Here is a 17,039-nt window from a genome sequence, read left to right as displayed (position 1 = left end):
CAGGGCTAGTATTATTAATGTCGCAAGCGGCATGCCCGAAGGGGCTATCATTATTATTATGCTGGAAGCGGCATGCCCGAAGGGGCCAGGCCTATTATTATTATGCCGGAAGCAGCATGCTCGAAGGGCCCATCATTTTTACTATGCCGGAAGCGGCCGTCCGATGGTACTATTGTGATACTAAATTTAGATTGAGTATTCTAGAATTTGTGTATGCCGTATTTATATTGCCTATGCTGGAGGTGGTGTAAGGCACTACAGGGCACGATTTAAAATGTTGTTCCAGGTTACTCCCGGGTTGCTTCTAAACTTGTTTTCTGTTATGCTTCTTCTTGTTTATGATTCAGTAATGCTTTACATATTCAGTACATATTCCGTACTGATCCCCTTTCTTCAGGGGCTGCGTTTCATGCCCGCAGGTTCAAGGACACGGCTCGGCAATCCAGCCACCTAGGAAGAGTCAGCACTGGGAGTCAGACAGCTCCACTTGCTTCGGGGACTGTTCCTGTTTTGGTATAATTTTGTGTATATATTGTGGGTCATACTCTTTAGAAGTCTGCGAACAGCGTGGGTGTCGGGATTACTGTTTGGCCTTGGCGGCCATTGTTTTGTTGTACAAAGGTGTTGGTAGCCTCGTTGGCTTACCTTGTCATATGTATGTATGTATGTATATATAAGTATGCTTTGGGATGTTTGAGTTACAGGTCGACTTCGGTATTCCATTTACAGCTTTCGGACTTAGTTAAAAAAAAAAAGAGGAAAAAAAAAACCTGTTGCATGCCATATTTGAGAACAGGTAACATAAGTTGGGTTATCGGGCAGGATAAGCTCGGTCACTCGTCATGGCCCTAGGTTGGGTCATGACAAAAGTGGTATCAGAGCGGTTCAATCTTCGGCATGTTCGCAGACGGTGTCTAGTAGAGTCTTGTTTATCGGTGTGTTGTGTACCACATCTATAAACAGGAGGCTACGAGACATTAATAGGGTGTCATTCTCTCTTTCATGGTGAAGATCGTGCGAATAGAGCTGTGTCGTAAATGAAGTCCCTAATCTAATGACCTTGTATGATTTCAGTGATGACTAAGAAGGGTAAAGCGACAGCAGCCCAGAAGGGCAAACCAGTTGTGGATGAGGCAGTTAGCCGAGCCCCTAGGTCTACCAGAGCTCAGACTTACGCTGGAATACACATTCAGTCCCAGAGTCCTCCTACTTCCCCATCTTCGGAGGAGCTCAGAGGGGCACCTGATCCAGCTCCAGCACCAACACCAACACCAGTGCCACCAGTCCTTCAGCCGGATGCTCAGATACAGGAGATAAGAGAGATGAAAGATGCTATACATTTGTTGACTCAGATACTTGCTACCCAGGCTGGACGGCAGGATAGGGGTCATGAGTATCCAGATAGGGCCGCTAGTGCCAGGGCTTGAGATTTTCTTACATTAAATCCTCCAGAATTTAAGGGCATGGACCCTAATGCTGACCCTCAGGAGTTCATAAACGGCATGCAGCATACCTTAGATGTAATGAAGGCGTCAGCTACAAAATCTATTGAGTTAGCTGCTTATAGGTTGCAGGGTATAGCAATTAATTGGTATCAGTCATGGAGATTATCGAGGGGTAGGGACGCTCTTCCGCCGACTTGGCAGGAATTTTTGGATGCCTTCTTGCGCCATTATATGCCACCCGAATCGAGGCGGGCGAGGGTTCACAGGTTCCTTAACCTGCGGTAAGGTAGCATGTCTGTTAGAGAGTATAGTGTGGAGTTTGATTCTTTAGCCAGATATGCCCCTTCTATTGTGCAGGACATGGAAGATAGAGTTCACCGATATGTGATGGATTAGAGCCAGGATTGCAGGAGTCTTGTATGGCAGTAGCAATGCAGCCAGGTATGAATATAGCTCGTATTCAGGCGTATGCTCAAGAGTCAGAGGATTGTAGGCACCAATGAGAGGCTATCTCGGAGCAGAGTAGTAGTCAGCCCAAGAGGGCCAGGTCAGAGGTTTAGAATAGGGGTCCCACTAGAGAGAGCAGACCCTAGTATAGTGCACCTTTGCAGTTTCGTGGACCTCAGCAGCAGGTGAGGTCAGGGCAGGAGGTGATGCCCCCTCCCCGATGTGCGTCTTGCGGGAGATGTCATGTAGGACGATGTCGTCAGGGTGTATGCTATACTTGTGGTGACCCGTGGCACTATGCTAGAGATTGCCCACAAAGAGTGGGTAGTATTGTTCCTGGGAATTCGGTAGCAGCGTCGTCACCCTCAGTGAGAGCCCCCGAGACAGGAGTCCAGACTTCTTCTGGCCGAGGTAGGGGCGGAGGTAGAGCATCTAGTTCCAGTGCGGGGCCATATCGTATCTACGCTCTAGGTGGGAGACCGGGTCCAGAGACACCGCAGGATGCACCATCAGGTATACCCTTCTTCAGATAATTTATTGGTGAATTTAAACTACATCCGAACCGTCCCTTATCATTATGACATGATGTATCACAACATACGTGAGAATACGAGTATAGCGGTTAACAGGGTAAATCGAGACAAGAGATTTCGTGAGACACTTAGTTGAAACATTAAGAGGGAAACTGCCCATAGCATAGCAAGACCATAGCTATAAATTTGAATTAGGATAAGCAAATAAAAGACTACCTTTGATAGAACCTTGCGGGACCAATTCAACATTCGAGGACGAATGTTCTAAAGGGGGGGAGGATGTTATATCCCGTAATTTGTATATTCGGATATTTTAAGGTGATCGCGATAAGTTAAGGGTAATGCTATATTTTGATCTTGTTTATCACCCAAGTTGTTTATGAAAGTTATTGATGTGGAAATATTAAGAAAGGCTAGGGGTAAAAAGGAAAATTCGCAAGATGACTCATAGAAATACGGAGGAAGGCTAAGGGCAAAATTGGAATTTGGAGAATAATTTTTCATGAATTACAAAACAAAAAAAAAGTGGGCTCGAACTTAAGGGGCCATTTGGCCGTCCAAAAAAATAAATGGGCCAAGGCCCATATGGAGACTTAATACAAGTGAATAAAAAGTGTGGTCCATTATCATTTTCATCTTCCACATAAGAAGATTCAAGAAATTTGGAGAAGAGGAAAAAGATAAGAGGCCATTCGGCCAAGCTTAGTGGGACAAGAACCTTAGAAAAAAATTTCTCAAAAATTATTTGCTACCAATTGCAAGGTCCTTAGAAAAGTGAAGAAATTATTGGAGCAGAAAAACATCTATTCTTGCAAGGAGCAACTTTAGCCAAGAAAGAAGATAAGTCGAAAAGGTAAGAATTAATCTTCTTTTATATGTTATGGATGATTATGTATGTTGTAGTATGTAAAAGTGGATGAAAATCATGAAGATATGGAAGTTGAGTGGTGGCCGTGTATATGTAGTGTGTGTATGTGGCCGTGTATGTGGCCGTGTATGTGTTGTATTGCGTAGGGATGATGAACTAATTTTATCTAGTATTTTGATTGTTGTTGTAATGGAATCTATGATGAAAAATGAAAGCCTAATGATTCTAGTGAAGTTGTGAGGGTTGGAGAGTTGTTTTAGAAGTTAACGTGATTTGAATATGGTCTTCTTGTAATTATGGAAAATAATGTTGTTAGTGTGTGAATTGTTGGTGAAGTTCATGAAATTGAAGGAAGGAAATGTGTTGTTATTGTTCTTGTTCCGTTTGGAAGGTTTCGGGTGGCATAGCATATGGGTTGGATTGTTGTGAATATTGTACGGACTGTTTAAAGTATACTTGAATATTGTTTGAATGGTTGCGGATTAGAGCTTAAATATGTAAGCAATTATGAATATAACATAAATGGAACGCCGTCGAAGTTTGTAGAAAGAAGTTGTTAACGTTGGAATGTGTTTTGAATTGATTGTCGATATTGTTGGAATAACTGTTGGCATTGTTGTTGCTAAGTTGGCCGAGTTAAATTCTCAGATTTGTTGTTGTATGTTTGGCCGAGTTGAATTCTCGGGGTTGGTTGTATTTACAAGGGAGGTGCTGCCGAAATTTCTGTAAACAAAATGTTAGTTTAGGATTGGACTCTTAAGTGTCCATAGCTAATGTTTGATATTTTTTGACATTGTTGTAGATCTTACGAAAGACAAGACTTAAGTTCGAACTAGCTTAGGAAGCAGACAAGGTATGTAATAACCTTTCTTTCCTTTGGCATGTCCTAGAGCTAAGTAAGTTATGATACGTATCTCGGGGTAACTCCATTCTTGATTCCGAGCTTGTTAATGATTCTTATTCACTTCTTGATATGAGTATACTTAGTATAGTCGAGCTTATTGTACGATTAAATAACAAGCAAAGCATAAAGAGTTCTTGTTTTTTTTTTTAAAGTTCTGTAAGTAGTAACATCCCTAACTTTTGTAGATGGTCTCGGATTGTCTTAGAAATGTTCGTCGAGGTTTCTATAATGAATGACGTTCCTAACATGATTGTTGCTTCGATTTTCCAAAAATGGCTTTTGAAACGTTCGTAAAAGGTCCTGTACTTCAAACGCTCATAACTTTCTTATACTAAATCGGATTGACCCGAAACTTCTTTCTGAGCTTCAGGTGTCGATAAGTATACTTGTCCATCGAGTCTTAAAATTGATTTATATGTATATGATTTTACTAACGATTTCGAGAAAATTTGTTTTATACTAAAGGAAACACAAGGTGAGATTTACTAATTAAATTTTCAAAACCACTCCGAAGGGGGTGCGAGGTTGTACTATTTTATTCTATATACGACTCATGTTTACATTCCATGGGATCATTATTATTATGTCGGAACCGGCATGCCCGAAGGGGCCATCACTATTATTATGTCGGGACCGGCATGCCCGAAGGGGCCAGGGTAGTATTATGTCAGAACCGGCATGCCCGAAGGGGCCATGGTAGTATTATGTCGGAACCGGCATGCCCGAAGAGGCCATCATTATTGTTAATGTCGCAACGGCATGCCCGAAGGGGCCAGGGCTAGTATTATTAATGTCTCAAGCGGCATGCCCGAAGGAGCCATCATTATTATTATGCTGGAAGCGGCATGCCCGAAGGGGCCAGGACTATTATTATTATGCCGGAAGCAGCATGCCCGAAGGGGCCATCATTATTACTATGCCGGAAGCAGCATGCCCGAAGGGTCCATCATTATTACTATGCCGGAAGCAGCCGTCCGAAGGGACTATTGTGATACTAAATTTAGATTGAGTATTCTAGAATTTGTGTATGCCGTATTTATTTTGCGTATGCTGGAGGTGGTGTAAGGCACTACAGGGCACGATTTAAAATGTCGTTCCAGGTTACTCCCGGGTTGCTTCTAAACTTGTTTACTATTATGCTTCTTCTTGTTTATGATTCAGTAATGCTTTACATATTCCGTACTTACCCCCTTTCTTCGGGGGCTGCGTTTCATGCCCGTAGGTTCAGGGACGCGGCTCGGCAATCCAGCCACCTAGGAGGAGTCAGCACTGGGAGTTAGACAGCTCCACTTGCTTTGGAGACTGTTCCTATTTTTGTATAATTTTGTGTATATATATTGTGGGTCATACTCTTTAGAAGTCTGCGAACAGCGTGGGTGTCGGGATTACTGTTTGGCCTTGTCGGCCATTGTTTTGTTGTACAAAGGTGTTGGTAGCCTCGTTGCCTTACCTTGTCATATGTATGTATGTATATATAAGTACGTTTTGGGATGTTTGTGTTACAGGTCGACTTCGGTATTCCATTTACAGCTTTCGGACTTAGTTAAAAAAAAAACCTGTTGCATGCCATATTTGAGAACAGGTAACATAAGTTGGGTTATCGGACAGGATAAGCTCGGTCACTCGTCATGGCCCTAGGTTGGGTCGTGAAAGGGCGGAACCACGACTTGTTGCGGCTCGAGAACGAAAAGAAATTAAGGGCCTCTACAACGGTTGGATTCCCCGCTATAGCGGTACCACTACAGTGGATTGAGGGCCACTACAACAGGATTACCCAAACAGAATTAAAAATGAGGGAGGGTGATATTTCACCTTCCCACTTCCAGACCTCTCCCTTAATCGAAAATCCTCTCCATTCCCTACAATTTTTCTCCCCTCATTCACTCTCCTAGACTCCTAACATTCCCCCTCTTCCGCTTTTAAACTCCCTACACACTTCGAAACACAAAGGAAAAAGGTAGAAATTTTGTTGAAATAGCAAGGGTCAGATTGCTGGAGCAAAAATCTTGCAAATCTTTGGCCAACTTAGGGTTTGAATACTCTTCTGCTACACTATGTCATTGTTAGCCCTCTTATTTCAAAATTTTACTTGCTTAAATGTCAGATGGTGTAAAATGTTAGGGTTTTGGGACAAGGGTTCTTGATACCTTGAGGAAAAGAGATTTCGAATTATGGCATGTTATTTCAACGTTTAGAAGTCTTAGCACCACTGATTACTTAGGATCTGCTTGAAAATAGGGGTGAAATCTTGTTGGGGTAGTGGGTGTATTTGGTAGAAGTATTTTTTTGATAATGCTTGAATTTTCGGTCTATTTGTTGTTAAAAAGGTGTTTCATGGGGTGTAAACGACATGCATGCAAACATATTACCCGATCTATGTCTTTGTAGAACTTTGGTCAAATTTTTAGTCCACTATTTTTGATGAAAAAGGGTTTTCTCGTTGGGGAAGATGCAGCGGATCCCGCTTCGCTGGCGCGACCTCGTTACCGCGGTTATACAACCGTTGTAGCGAAGGCTACTCAGGGCAGAGTCCTGATTATTAGCGATCTCTGATCCAGGTTGAGTTTTGCTGGTCTTCCTTGGCTGTACATGCCTTATAGCTAACTTAACTTTGTGTAACATTGCACTAACGTGGTATCCTCGTTATAGGTGCACAGTCTTACTATGTCATGGCTGGACAACAACAACAACAAAAAGCAACTCTCGTCTATGCCGGGTTCGTCAGCCCTCATTGCAGAAGGTGGTACATGAAGCAGCAAAGCAAGAGGTTGTTACATGAGAGGGGTTTTATTATGGATCAGGTAGATGAGCTTGCCTCGAAATTCTACAACCTTTTGTAGGAGATTGGGTGGAATAGGTTGGTCCAGGACTCCGACAATTACAATGCCAACTGGGTCAGGGAGTTTTATGCCATGCTTCCCACTGTTGTTTAGTCCTTTACGGACCCGGAGATCACGATTCGGGGCGTCCAAGTGAGGGTCCGGGCGGAGGTGATCAATGAAATTTATGGGCTGCCCAATCCTCCTGCGGATGATATGTTTGCTAGGGGCCAAGGTGGTAATGGCCTTTGGTTCGTATATATACTGGTTAAGGAGAAAAGAAGCATAAGGTCAGTTGGGCTATTAGCCAGACCAGGATCAAGAGTACCTACATCACTACCGATGCTCGAATGTGGCTGAACCTAGTTTCCTGGAGGGTTCACCCCTAGAGTTACACTACTAGTGTCACCTACCCCCGGGCCCTTGTGATTACTTGCCTAATGGAAGGTTTGCCTGTAAATGTGGGTAAGCAAGTGATCGAGGAGTGGTGGGGTTTTACGATTAAGGGCGGCCCGAGTTTGATGTTCCCCTCCCTTATTACTTCCTTGTGCTGGCGGGAAAATGTGCCTACTGAGCCTGTGTACCAGATGGTTGAGTGTGATGTGGAATTTGACCCGTTGAGGGTAAACGGTTTGCGGACTTGCAGCAAGAAGAGGAAGGTAGACTCAGATGATGAGGATAGTGTGGGACAGAAAGGAGGAGGAGATTATGCTAGCCCTTCGCAACCCGCGTGTTATATCCCGCATTTTGCGTATTCGGATAATTTAAGATAATTGCAGGAAGTTAAGAGCAAGCCTATATTTTTGATCTTGTTTGGCACATAGGTGGTTCACAAAATTTTAGAAGTGGAAATATTAGGAAAGGCTAGGGGTAGAGAGGAAAATACGCAAGATGACTCATGGAAATATGGATGGAAGGCTAAGGGCAAATTTGGAATTTTGGAAAATTATTTTTCATGAATTGCAAGACTAGATACAAAAAAAAAGGTGGGCTTAATGAATGGGCCAAAGTGGTCGGCCAAGCATAGGTGGGCTTTAGCCCACATGGATGTTTAAAAGATGATTAATTCATCATAATTCTTATTTTCAACACAAGAAGGTTCAAGAAACTTTGAGTGGAGAAAGAGCTACAAGGCCATTCGGCCAAGCTTGGGAGAGCAAGAACCTTGGAAAATAATTTCTCAAAAATTATTTTCTACTAATTGGAAGGTCCCTAGCAAGATGAAGCGGTCATTGGAGCAAGTAGAACATTTAGCAAGCTACAAATTCTAGCCAAGTGAGAAGCTAAGTGGAAAAGGTAAGATTTAATCTTCTTTTATATGTTATGGATGGTTATTGTATGTTGTAGTATGTAGAAATGAATGAAAATGATGAAAAACATGGATGTTATGTTGTGGCCGAAAATATAGTATTGTGGCTGTGTGTGTTGTGTAGGATTAAGGGACCAATATTACTTAGTGTTTTGGTTGTTGTTATGGATACCATGTTGATAATGAATGTTTGGTGACTCTATTTGAAGTTGTAAGTGTTGGAGAGTGGTTATAGAAGTCAATGTGACTATAATATTATTTCTTGTAATTATGAAAAACAATGTTGCTAGTATGTGTATTGTTGGTATAGTTCATGTCGTTGGAAGAAGAAAATGTATTGTCATTGTTCTTGTTGAATTTGGAAGGTTTCGGGTAGTATGTTGGTTTGGCCGTTTGGAATGTAGAGCGGATTGTTGAAGTGTTCTTGAATATTATTTGAATGGTTTCGGATTAATACTTGAATATGTGAGCAATCGTGAATTGAACATAAATGGAACGTCGTCGAAGTTTGTAGAAAGAAGTTGTTAATGTTAGAATGCATTTTGAATTGATTGTTGATATTGTTAGAATGATTGTTGGTAGTGTTGTTGATATTTTGGCCGAGTTAAATTCTCGGATTTGTTGTTGATATTTTGGCCGAGTTAAATTCTCGGATGTGCTCGACTTTTGAAAACAGTCTGTTATGTTTTGATACGTATGTATGGTCTCCTGATATGACTATTGTTTTGATTCTCAGAAGAAATCTTCTGAAGCGTTCAAAGAGTTTCTGTTCCTAAAAGAATTCCGTAAGAATCAATGTCCCTAACTTTGGTATATGGTCTCAGATCGGTTTGATATATATGACTATGATCCCTATGGCTCTTGAGGTGCTTATGATGTTTGATATGTTTCTGAGTGACATTCAAAAGATATTTGGTACGACAAATGTCTTGATTCTCAAATAATAGTTCGTTCGATTATTCCATCGAGTCTTTGATATAATTTGATATGTATACATGGTCCCAAAAGCTCCATTTGATTTGATCCATAACGATACCCGAAAGATACTTGACATGATCATGGATTTGATTTTCCAAAAATGGCTTCTGAAACGTTCGTAGAAGGTTCTGTACTTTAAACGCTCATAACTTTCGCATACTAAATCGGATTGACCCGAAACTTGTTTTTGAGCCTTCAGATGAGGATAAGTATACTTGTCTATCGAGTCTTCATTTACGTGAATATGGTTTCGCACTACTCTGTTCGTGCAAGCCTCAGTATGTCCTTCACTGAGCCCGGGCCAGGATATGTTATCGTGCGTATTCCTCTGCATTGTTCACCGAGTCCCTCGTTAGAGGGTCGGGTATAGTATATATATATGATGATATGATTATGGCACCGAGTCCCATGATGGGCCGGGTACGGTATATGTGCACATGATTTCATTTACCGAGTCCCTTAATGGGCTGTGTAAGGTATGACTTCATTCACCGAGTCCCTCACTAGAGGGAGCCGGGTACGCTATATATATGTATATGTATATGCATGTACGATGATATGAGAGTATGATGACATGATTTTATCCACCGAGTCCCATAATGGGCCGGGTACGCTATATGATACTAATGTGCATCATTTGTGTTTCAAAAGTAAGCCTTCTGATATTCTGGATAAGCTATTCACCTTCTGTATTTCCTCTGACATATGACTTCGGCATACAAGAATTATGTTTGGAAAGTCAGCATTTGGTATTCTGAGTAAAGTACCTATTTTTGTGTTGCTGGTTCCGGTTATGGTTCTGTTTTTCTGTATGCCATGCCTTACATGCTCAGTACATATTCCGTACTGACCCCCTTTCTTCGGGGGCTGCGTTTCATGCCACGCAGGTACACCCAGATGAGTTGAAGCTATTATAGAAGATGTTGCAGCGGAGATGGCAAGCTCCATTTGCTCCTGGAGTGTTGCCGAGTCAGAGTATATGTGCTATGATGTTTTGTTCGCAGTTAGAGACTTTGCAGACAGAGTAATGGGTATTGGAAGTCAGTCTGTAAGCGGCTTCATCAGCCGATGTGTCATTTTGTGTTATGATATAAATGCCATGTGCTTACAGATTTTGTTTGATTTGGAAATAATAAAAAGAATGATTCTGAAAAGAAAAAAAAAATGTACTATGTATTCCATCATTATTTGATTTAAAAAGTCTAAGAAGATCATGTGTGCACTAAGAGTCTGAGGGTTCGCTCGACCCTGAGTAAGGGTCGGGTGCCCATCACACCCTGATCAAGATTAGGGTGTGACAAAGTGGTATCAGAGCAGGTTTGTCCTAGGGGTTGTCTGCAAAGTCGTGTCCGGTAGAGTCCTTTTTATGGTGTGAAGCGTGCCACATTTATAAACAGGAGGCTACAGGGCATCTAGGGATTGTTGACCTTCTTTCTGTCTTAGATCGTGCGATAGAAGCAAGTCATTGGAAAATAAAATTCCTTATGTAAGCCTTACATACGACGGAAGGAGGTAAGTGATGATATGGAAAGTCCTAAAGGTAAGTCCTGATATACCTATTCGGTTACCTAAAATTGGTAGTTCCGGATGGCTAGAATGTGATATATAGTCGTATGCTTTGTGAGACATTGTTGATATTTGTTGTGTAAAGATTTTGAAAGGAAAGAACAGTACAAGGGGAACCAGGCTTGTTGGAGGATTCAAAGAAAGTTGACAAGTCGTTTTGCTGTAGATTATGATATAAGAATGGTGAGTGGAAATCTGAACAGGCTGATACCCGAAGTACTCATAAGAAATGGCGACGAAGGTATACTTACTACCATCGGGAATCTGGGAATCTAGGACGAAAGGTAGTTATACGCGAAGGTAAAAGGTGAACACTGGGAATTGAAAAGGGTAAAGTAGTAATTGTAAAGGAGAAGGACGTGTTACGAAAATGCCTCGGAGTCTGTAAGACCTCGACTTACTCCAGATTATGTAATAAAGGTCATGCGAGGACGTGGACACGATTATATCAGTATTAAGGCACCGGATTCCGTCAAAGTTTCGAGGTTAAGCGTGCTAAGGTGGGGGAAATCTTAGGATGGGTGACCCCTTGGGAAGTGTGCAAGAAATCCCATGGATTTAGACATAAGAGACAAATGAAAAGCTAGAGTAGCCTAAGTGAAACTAGAGTGTACGGGATGGTTGGAGACTATAAAAGGCCACATAGGACGAGACAGGCTAGACTGGAGAAGAGACAGAAAGTGCGTCACAGTTCTGGAATTTGGATAGGCTTGAATAGCGTTTGGAAGTATTTTGTGGGCTAGCTGATAATAATTATATATATATATATATATATATATATATATATATATATATATATATATATATACGTGAATGTGTATGATATCTCATATGTGATTGTATCGGAGGACATGTGGGTCCCAGCAACTGGCGTTACGGTGAAGAAGGAATTAATCAAGTAAGGATACTGAGGTTCGAGTGACAACAAAATATATGGTACAAGTGTCACAAGGTAAGTTGATGTTATTTTCCCTATAGGTTATGATTGGTGAATTCTAATACGACGATATTTGGAAGAGAAAAAGAGTGAGTAAATGGAAGGCAAGGAGATCAAGATGTCAGAAAAAGTGGAAAGTAAGAAACACGATTGAGCAAAGCCTCCAAAAGGAACGACGGGCAAAGCATGAGACAATTTGGATAAGAATTCGAGGATAGGCACGTGAAAAGGGTAAAGTGTGGTAATATGGAACAAAAGAGGAATGTGTGAGGTTCGAGAACCAATTTTAATAAGTGGGGCTAAAAGAATAGTGACTATGACAAGGAACGTGAAAAAGAGAAAGAATGATAAAGCCTTGTGACAATGTTAAGAGATTTAGACCCTCGAAAGGTATATAAAGGAATAAATGTGCAGCCGCATTACTATGATTGCCTCGGACATGGAAGTGTTTTCCTAAAAGGATGACTTAGAAAGGAAGCGGATTTGTGAGCTTAAAGTAAATATTTCGCGAACCTCAGAGTCAATGCCACAAACGGCAACAGGAGAAAAGTGTTCGAGGAGGAAGGAACCTAAGGAAGGTTAAGGATGAAAGTAGGAAAAATAAGGATAATGGGTCGACACTGTTGATTTGAAAATTAAAGGTATGGGAATATTGAGAAGGACAATATGAACGGAGACTTCATAAAAGGATTGTTGGCATATAGGGAGCCCCTTAAAGGGGGGGGGGGGGGAGACCATATTATGTTAGGCTTAAAGGGAATCACAACATTTTCAAGCGCCAAGAAAAGAAATTTATTAGCTCAGGACCAGAGTTCGAAACATGTCGGCATATCAAAAGGATACATGGAAGAAGTAGAAACAAATTGACGATGAGGGTACCATGAGATTGACATGAAGGGAAAGGATGGAAGACACCTTAAGAGAATACTTCTTGCCAACTCGGATTATGATATGTTTAGACCGTGATTTGAATCTTTCCTACCGGGCAAACTGGCATTGTACCTAAGTACGCAGTGATGTGTTTTAAAGGGTAACAAAGAGAGCAAGAAAGGCCTACAAGCTAAGTGCACAAAGAATAAGGGAGAAAATGATAAGATCCAAAAGATATTTCGGACAGCAACGACGACTATGACGAGAGTATCCACAATTGGTAATCTGGGAATTTCTGAAGGAAAGAAAGAACGCGGTGCCTGTGAGTGAAATAAAAGAGGTCGCCGGATACTAGAAAATAAATCATGGACCTTTAATTATATAGAACATGAAGATATACGCTATGAAATCATATGAACCGTCGAGGCGAAGCGATGCGCGATCACATTTGTAAGGAATCCACACCGGAGAGTCAACAAAATATAACGATGGATGAAATGAGCGCCAATACAAAGGAACCAAAGACAAGTATACTCGTGTCGAGAAATGTGAGGGAAGGAAGCAATGAAAAAGTTGTAATAAGAACTTAGAGATGTTGCGAATTAAGAAGTTAAGTGAACTCGGATCATAAGTTACCATATATGTAACTGGACTGCGAAGGATAATAAATAAGGAAACATTTCGTACATACATTTTTGGATGAATATTTGGAATGATAGATTAAAAGGGATAGTGAAAAAGACGTAAAGAAACAGGGGGCGAAGAAAAGGGAACACCAAAAGACCGATGGATAATTATAGCATGATAAGTGAGACGGTAATACTGTAGATCAAATGAGAGCAAGGAACAGCCTGTGACTATATTGGATCATTAAGTGAAGATTGCGTACAAAAGATATGGATTTTGTTAAGGTATTGTGACGAAACAATAACAGGATAATAAGTTGGCGTAGTGGGTTAGAAAACCCATGACACGGAATGAAGACTCTGGTAAAGACCAAGAAGTTCGATTATAAAGGAAATAGGGTGAAGGATAAGGAATGGGCAGGAAGCAAAGGACAACTATAAAAAGGGACCCTCCCGAAGTATCATGACACCCCATAAGGATAGTTGAACATTCGAGGACGAATGTTCTAAAGGGCAGGAGGATGTTATATCCCGCATTTTGCGTATTCGGATAATTTAAGATAATTGCGGGAAATTAAGAGCAAGCCTATATTTTTTATCTTGTTTGGCACATAGGTGGTTCACAAAATTTTTGAAGTGGAAATATTAGGAAAGACTAGGGATAGAGAGGAAAATACGCAAGATGACTCATGGAAATATGGATGGAAGGCTAAGGGCAAATTCGGAATTTTGGAAAATTATTTTTCAGGAATTGCAAGACTAGATTCAAAAAAAAAAGGTGGGCTTAATGAATGGGCCAAAGTGGCCGGCCAAGCATAGGTGCGCTTTAGCCCATATGGATGTTTAAAAGATGATTAATTAATCATAATTCTTATTTTCAACACAAGAAGGTTCAAGAAACTTTGAGACGAGAAAGAGCTACAAGGCCATTCGGCCAAGCTTGGGAGAGCAAGAACCTTGGAAAACAATTTCTCAAAAATTACTTTCTACTAATTGGGAGGTCCCTAGCAAGATGAAGCGGTCATTGGAGCAAGTAGAACATTTAGCAAGCTACAAAATCTAGCAAAGTGAGAAGCTAAGTGGAAAAGGTAAGATTTAATCTTCTTTTATATGTTATGGATGGTTATTGTATGTTGTAGTATGTAGAAATGAATGAAAATCATGAAAAACATGGATGTTATGTTGTGGCCGAAAATATAGTATTGTGGTTGTGTGTGTTGTGTAGGATTAAGGGACCAATTTTACTTAGTGTTTTGGTTGTTGTTATGGATTCCATGTTGATAATGAAAGTTTGGTGATTCTAGTTGAAGTTGTAAGTTTTGGAGAGTGGTTATAGAAGTCAATGTGACTATAATATTATTTCTTGTAATTATGAAAAACAATGTTGCTAGCATGTGAATTGTTGGTATAGTTCATGTCGTTGGAAGAAGAAAATGTATTGTCATTGTTCTTGTTGAATTTGGAAGGTTTCGGGTAGTATGTTGGTTTGGCCGTTTGGAATGTAGAGTGGATTGTTGAAGTGTTCTTGAATATTATTTGAATGGTTTCGGATTAATACTTGAATATGTGAGCAATCGTGAATTGAACATAAATGGAACGTCGTCGAAGTTTGTAGAAAGAAATTGTTAAGAATGCGTTTTGAATTGATTGTTGATATTGTTAGAATGATTGTTGGTAGTGTTGTTGATATTTTGGCCGAGTTAAATTCTCGGATTTGTTGTTGTATTTTTGGCCGAGTTAGATTCTCGGGGATGGTGTATTTACAGGGGAAGTGCTGCTGAAATTTCGGTAGACTATAAATGAATTCATTTGAAAGACTAAGACAACTGTATGTCAACGAGTCTAATGATTATGATTATGTCAATTCTCTTGAATGTAGATTAGCAGGTTTGGACAAATAAGCGTAGTTAATTGGACGTGGAACAGGTATGTAAGGCTTACCCTTTCTTTCTTTGGCATGTCCTAGAGCCAAGTAAGGTATGATGTCGATATGCATATTGGGGTTACTCTATTCTGTGATTCCGAGCTTGTTTATGATTCGTATGCACTTTTGATATGTTCTTAAAAGAGTTCTGTAAGAATTAATGTGCTCGACTTTTGAAAACAGTCTGTTATGTTTTGATACGTATGTATGGTCTCCTGATATGACTATTGTTTTGATTCTCCAAAGAAATCTTCTGAAGCGTTCAAAGAGTTTCTGTTCCTAAAAGAATTCCGTAAGAATCAATGTCCCTAACTTTGGTATATGGTCTCGGATCGGTTTGATATATATGACTGTGATCCCTGTCACGACCCAACTAGGGGCCGTGACGAGTACCCGATACTTGTACCGAGTACCCCTTAGCTATCCTGTATAAACAGTGCCATCTTTTTTTTTTTGCACATTAACATTAGCGGTAAACTTTCTAGTATCGCGTTACACCGGAATGCGAACCATCAGAATACAATACACTAAACTGTACATAGCTGACTGTGTATATCTGTCTACGAACCTCTAGACATAGTACATTAATACAGAGAAAGGGCCGAGTACTGTCGCGCCCGAAAATACATACACAAAATAGTACCAATGGTACGAGGCTCCGGAACGACTGGAGCGCTGCCCAATGCTGCAGATAGAGCCCTAGAAACCCGGTCCGTATACCTGCTGACCTGCGCGGCATGAACGCAGCGTCCACAAGAAGGGACGTCAGTACGAATAATGTACCGAGTATGTAACGCATGGAAAACAATGCAAGCAGTAACATAGAGTGCGATCAATAATAATATCACGGAGCCATAGGGCGTATAACGAGGCAAGAACGTAACCTGTACATAGGGAGGCCCCTTTTCAGGCTGGCTATCGTATAGGCTTGCCTTTTCGTCTTTGAAACATTTCTTGTCATAGGCATAGGAGTCAACAATTTTATATTACTTATTCTCGTGTACAGAAAACAGTACATTTCAGTATCGGTATCTTTTGCTCACATTTACAGACGCCGAATACAATCGGCTCTCCCAACCCCCTCGGTGTCCCTTATTCATGTATACAGAAAACAGTACAATTCAGTAGACAGTATCTTTCATTTACATTTACAGACGCCGAATACAATCGGCTCTGCCAACCCCCTCCCCAACGATGACCCAACATATTACATCACATATGTATCACACATTATATATATATATATATATATATATATATATATATATATATATATATATATATATATATATATATATATATATACAGACGCCGCGTACGGTTCATCCCATATCCCGCATCCGGGCATCCCGCGTCCAGGATGGAATCCAGCTGAATCAGGTGGTGATATAACAGTGGCCCTTCCCTTTTTCCCCACATACACATACATATACATATACTCATCTTTTATGCATATACATGTCTTATATACATTTACTTTACCATATATATATACATACCCATACACGTATACCCATTTTATGTACCTATATCATATAAGCACACAAGAGAGCCAAGGAAAATCATATATCCCTCGGAGTGACATAAGGTCGGAGACCTCCGATTACATTACGGAATGCTAGTGATAGCTTCGTCTCACCTTGAAGGAACAAGTATTTTAAGGCGAGACTATCAACGGAGAATAGTGTTACAGTAACCGAAAACGAAATCTTAAGCATTTTAGATGACAGTCATAGGTTTTGGAATCTTAGAAAATAAAGTTATAACTAGAAAATATAGATATGATTCAAAAATTAGTTTATCGCTTTCATGT

The sequence above is a fragment of the Lycium barbarum genome, chromosome 6 (genome assembly GCF_019175385.1).
Source record: "Lycium barbarum isolate Lr01 chromosome 6, ASM1917538v2, whole genome shotgun sequence".
NCBI lineage: Eukaryota > Viridiplantae > Streptophyta > Magnoliopsida > Solanales > Solanaceae > Lycium > Lycium barbarum.
The sequence above is the reverse complement of the archived record's forward strand: the minus strand, read 5'-3'. Positions refer to the sequence as shown.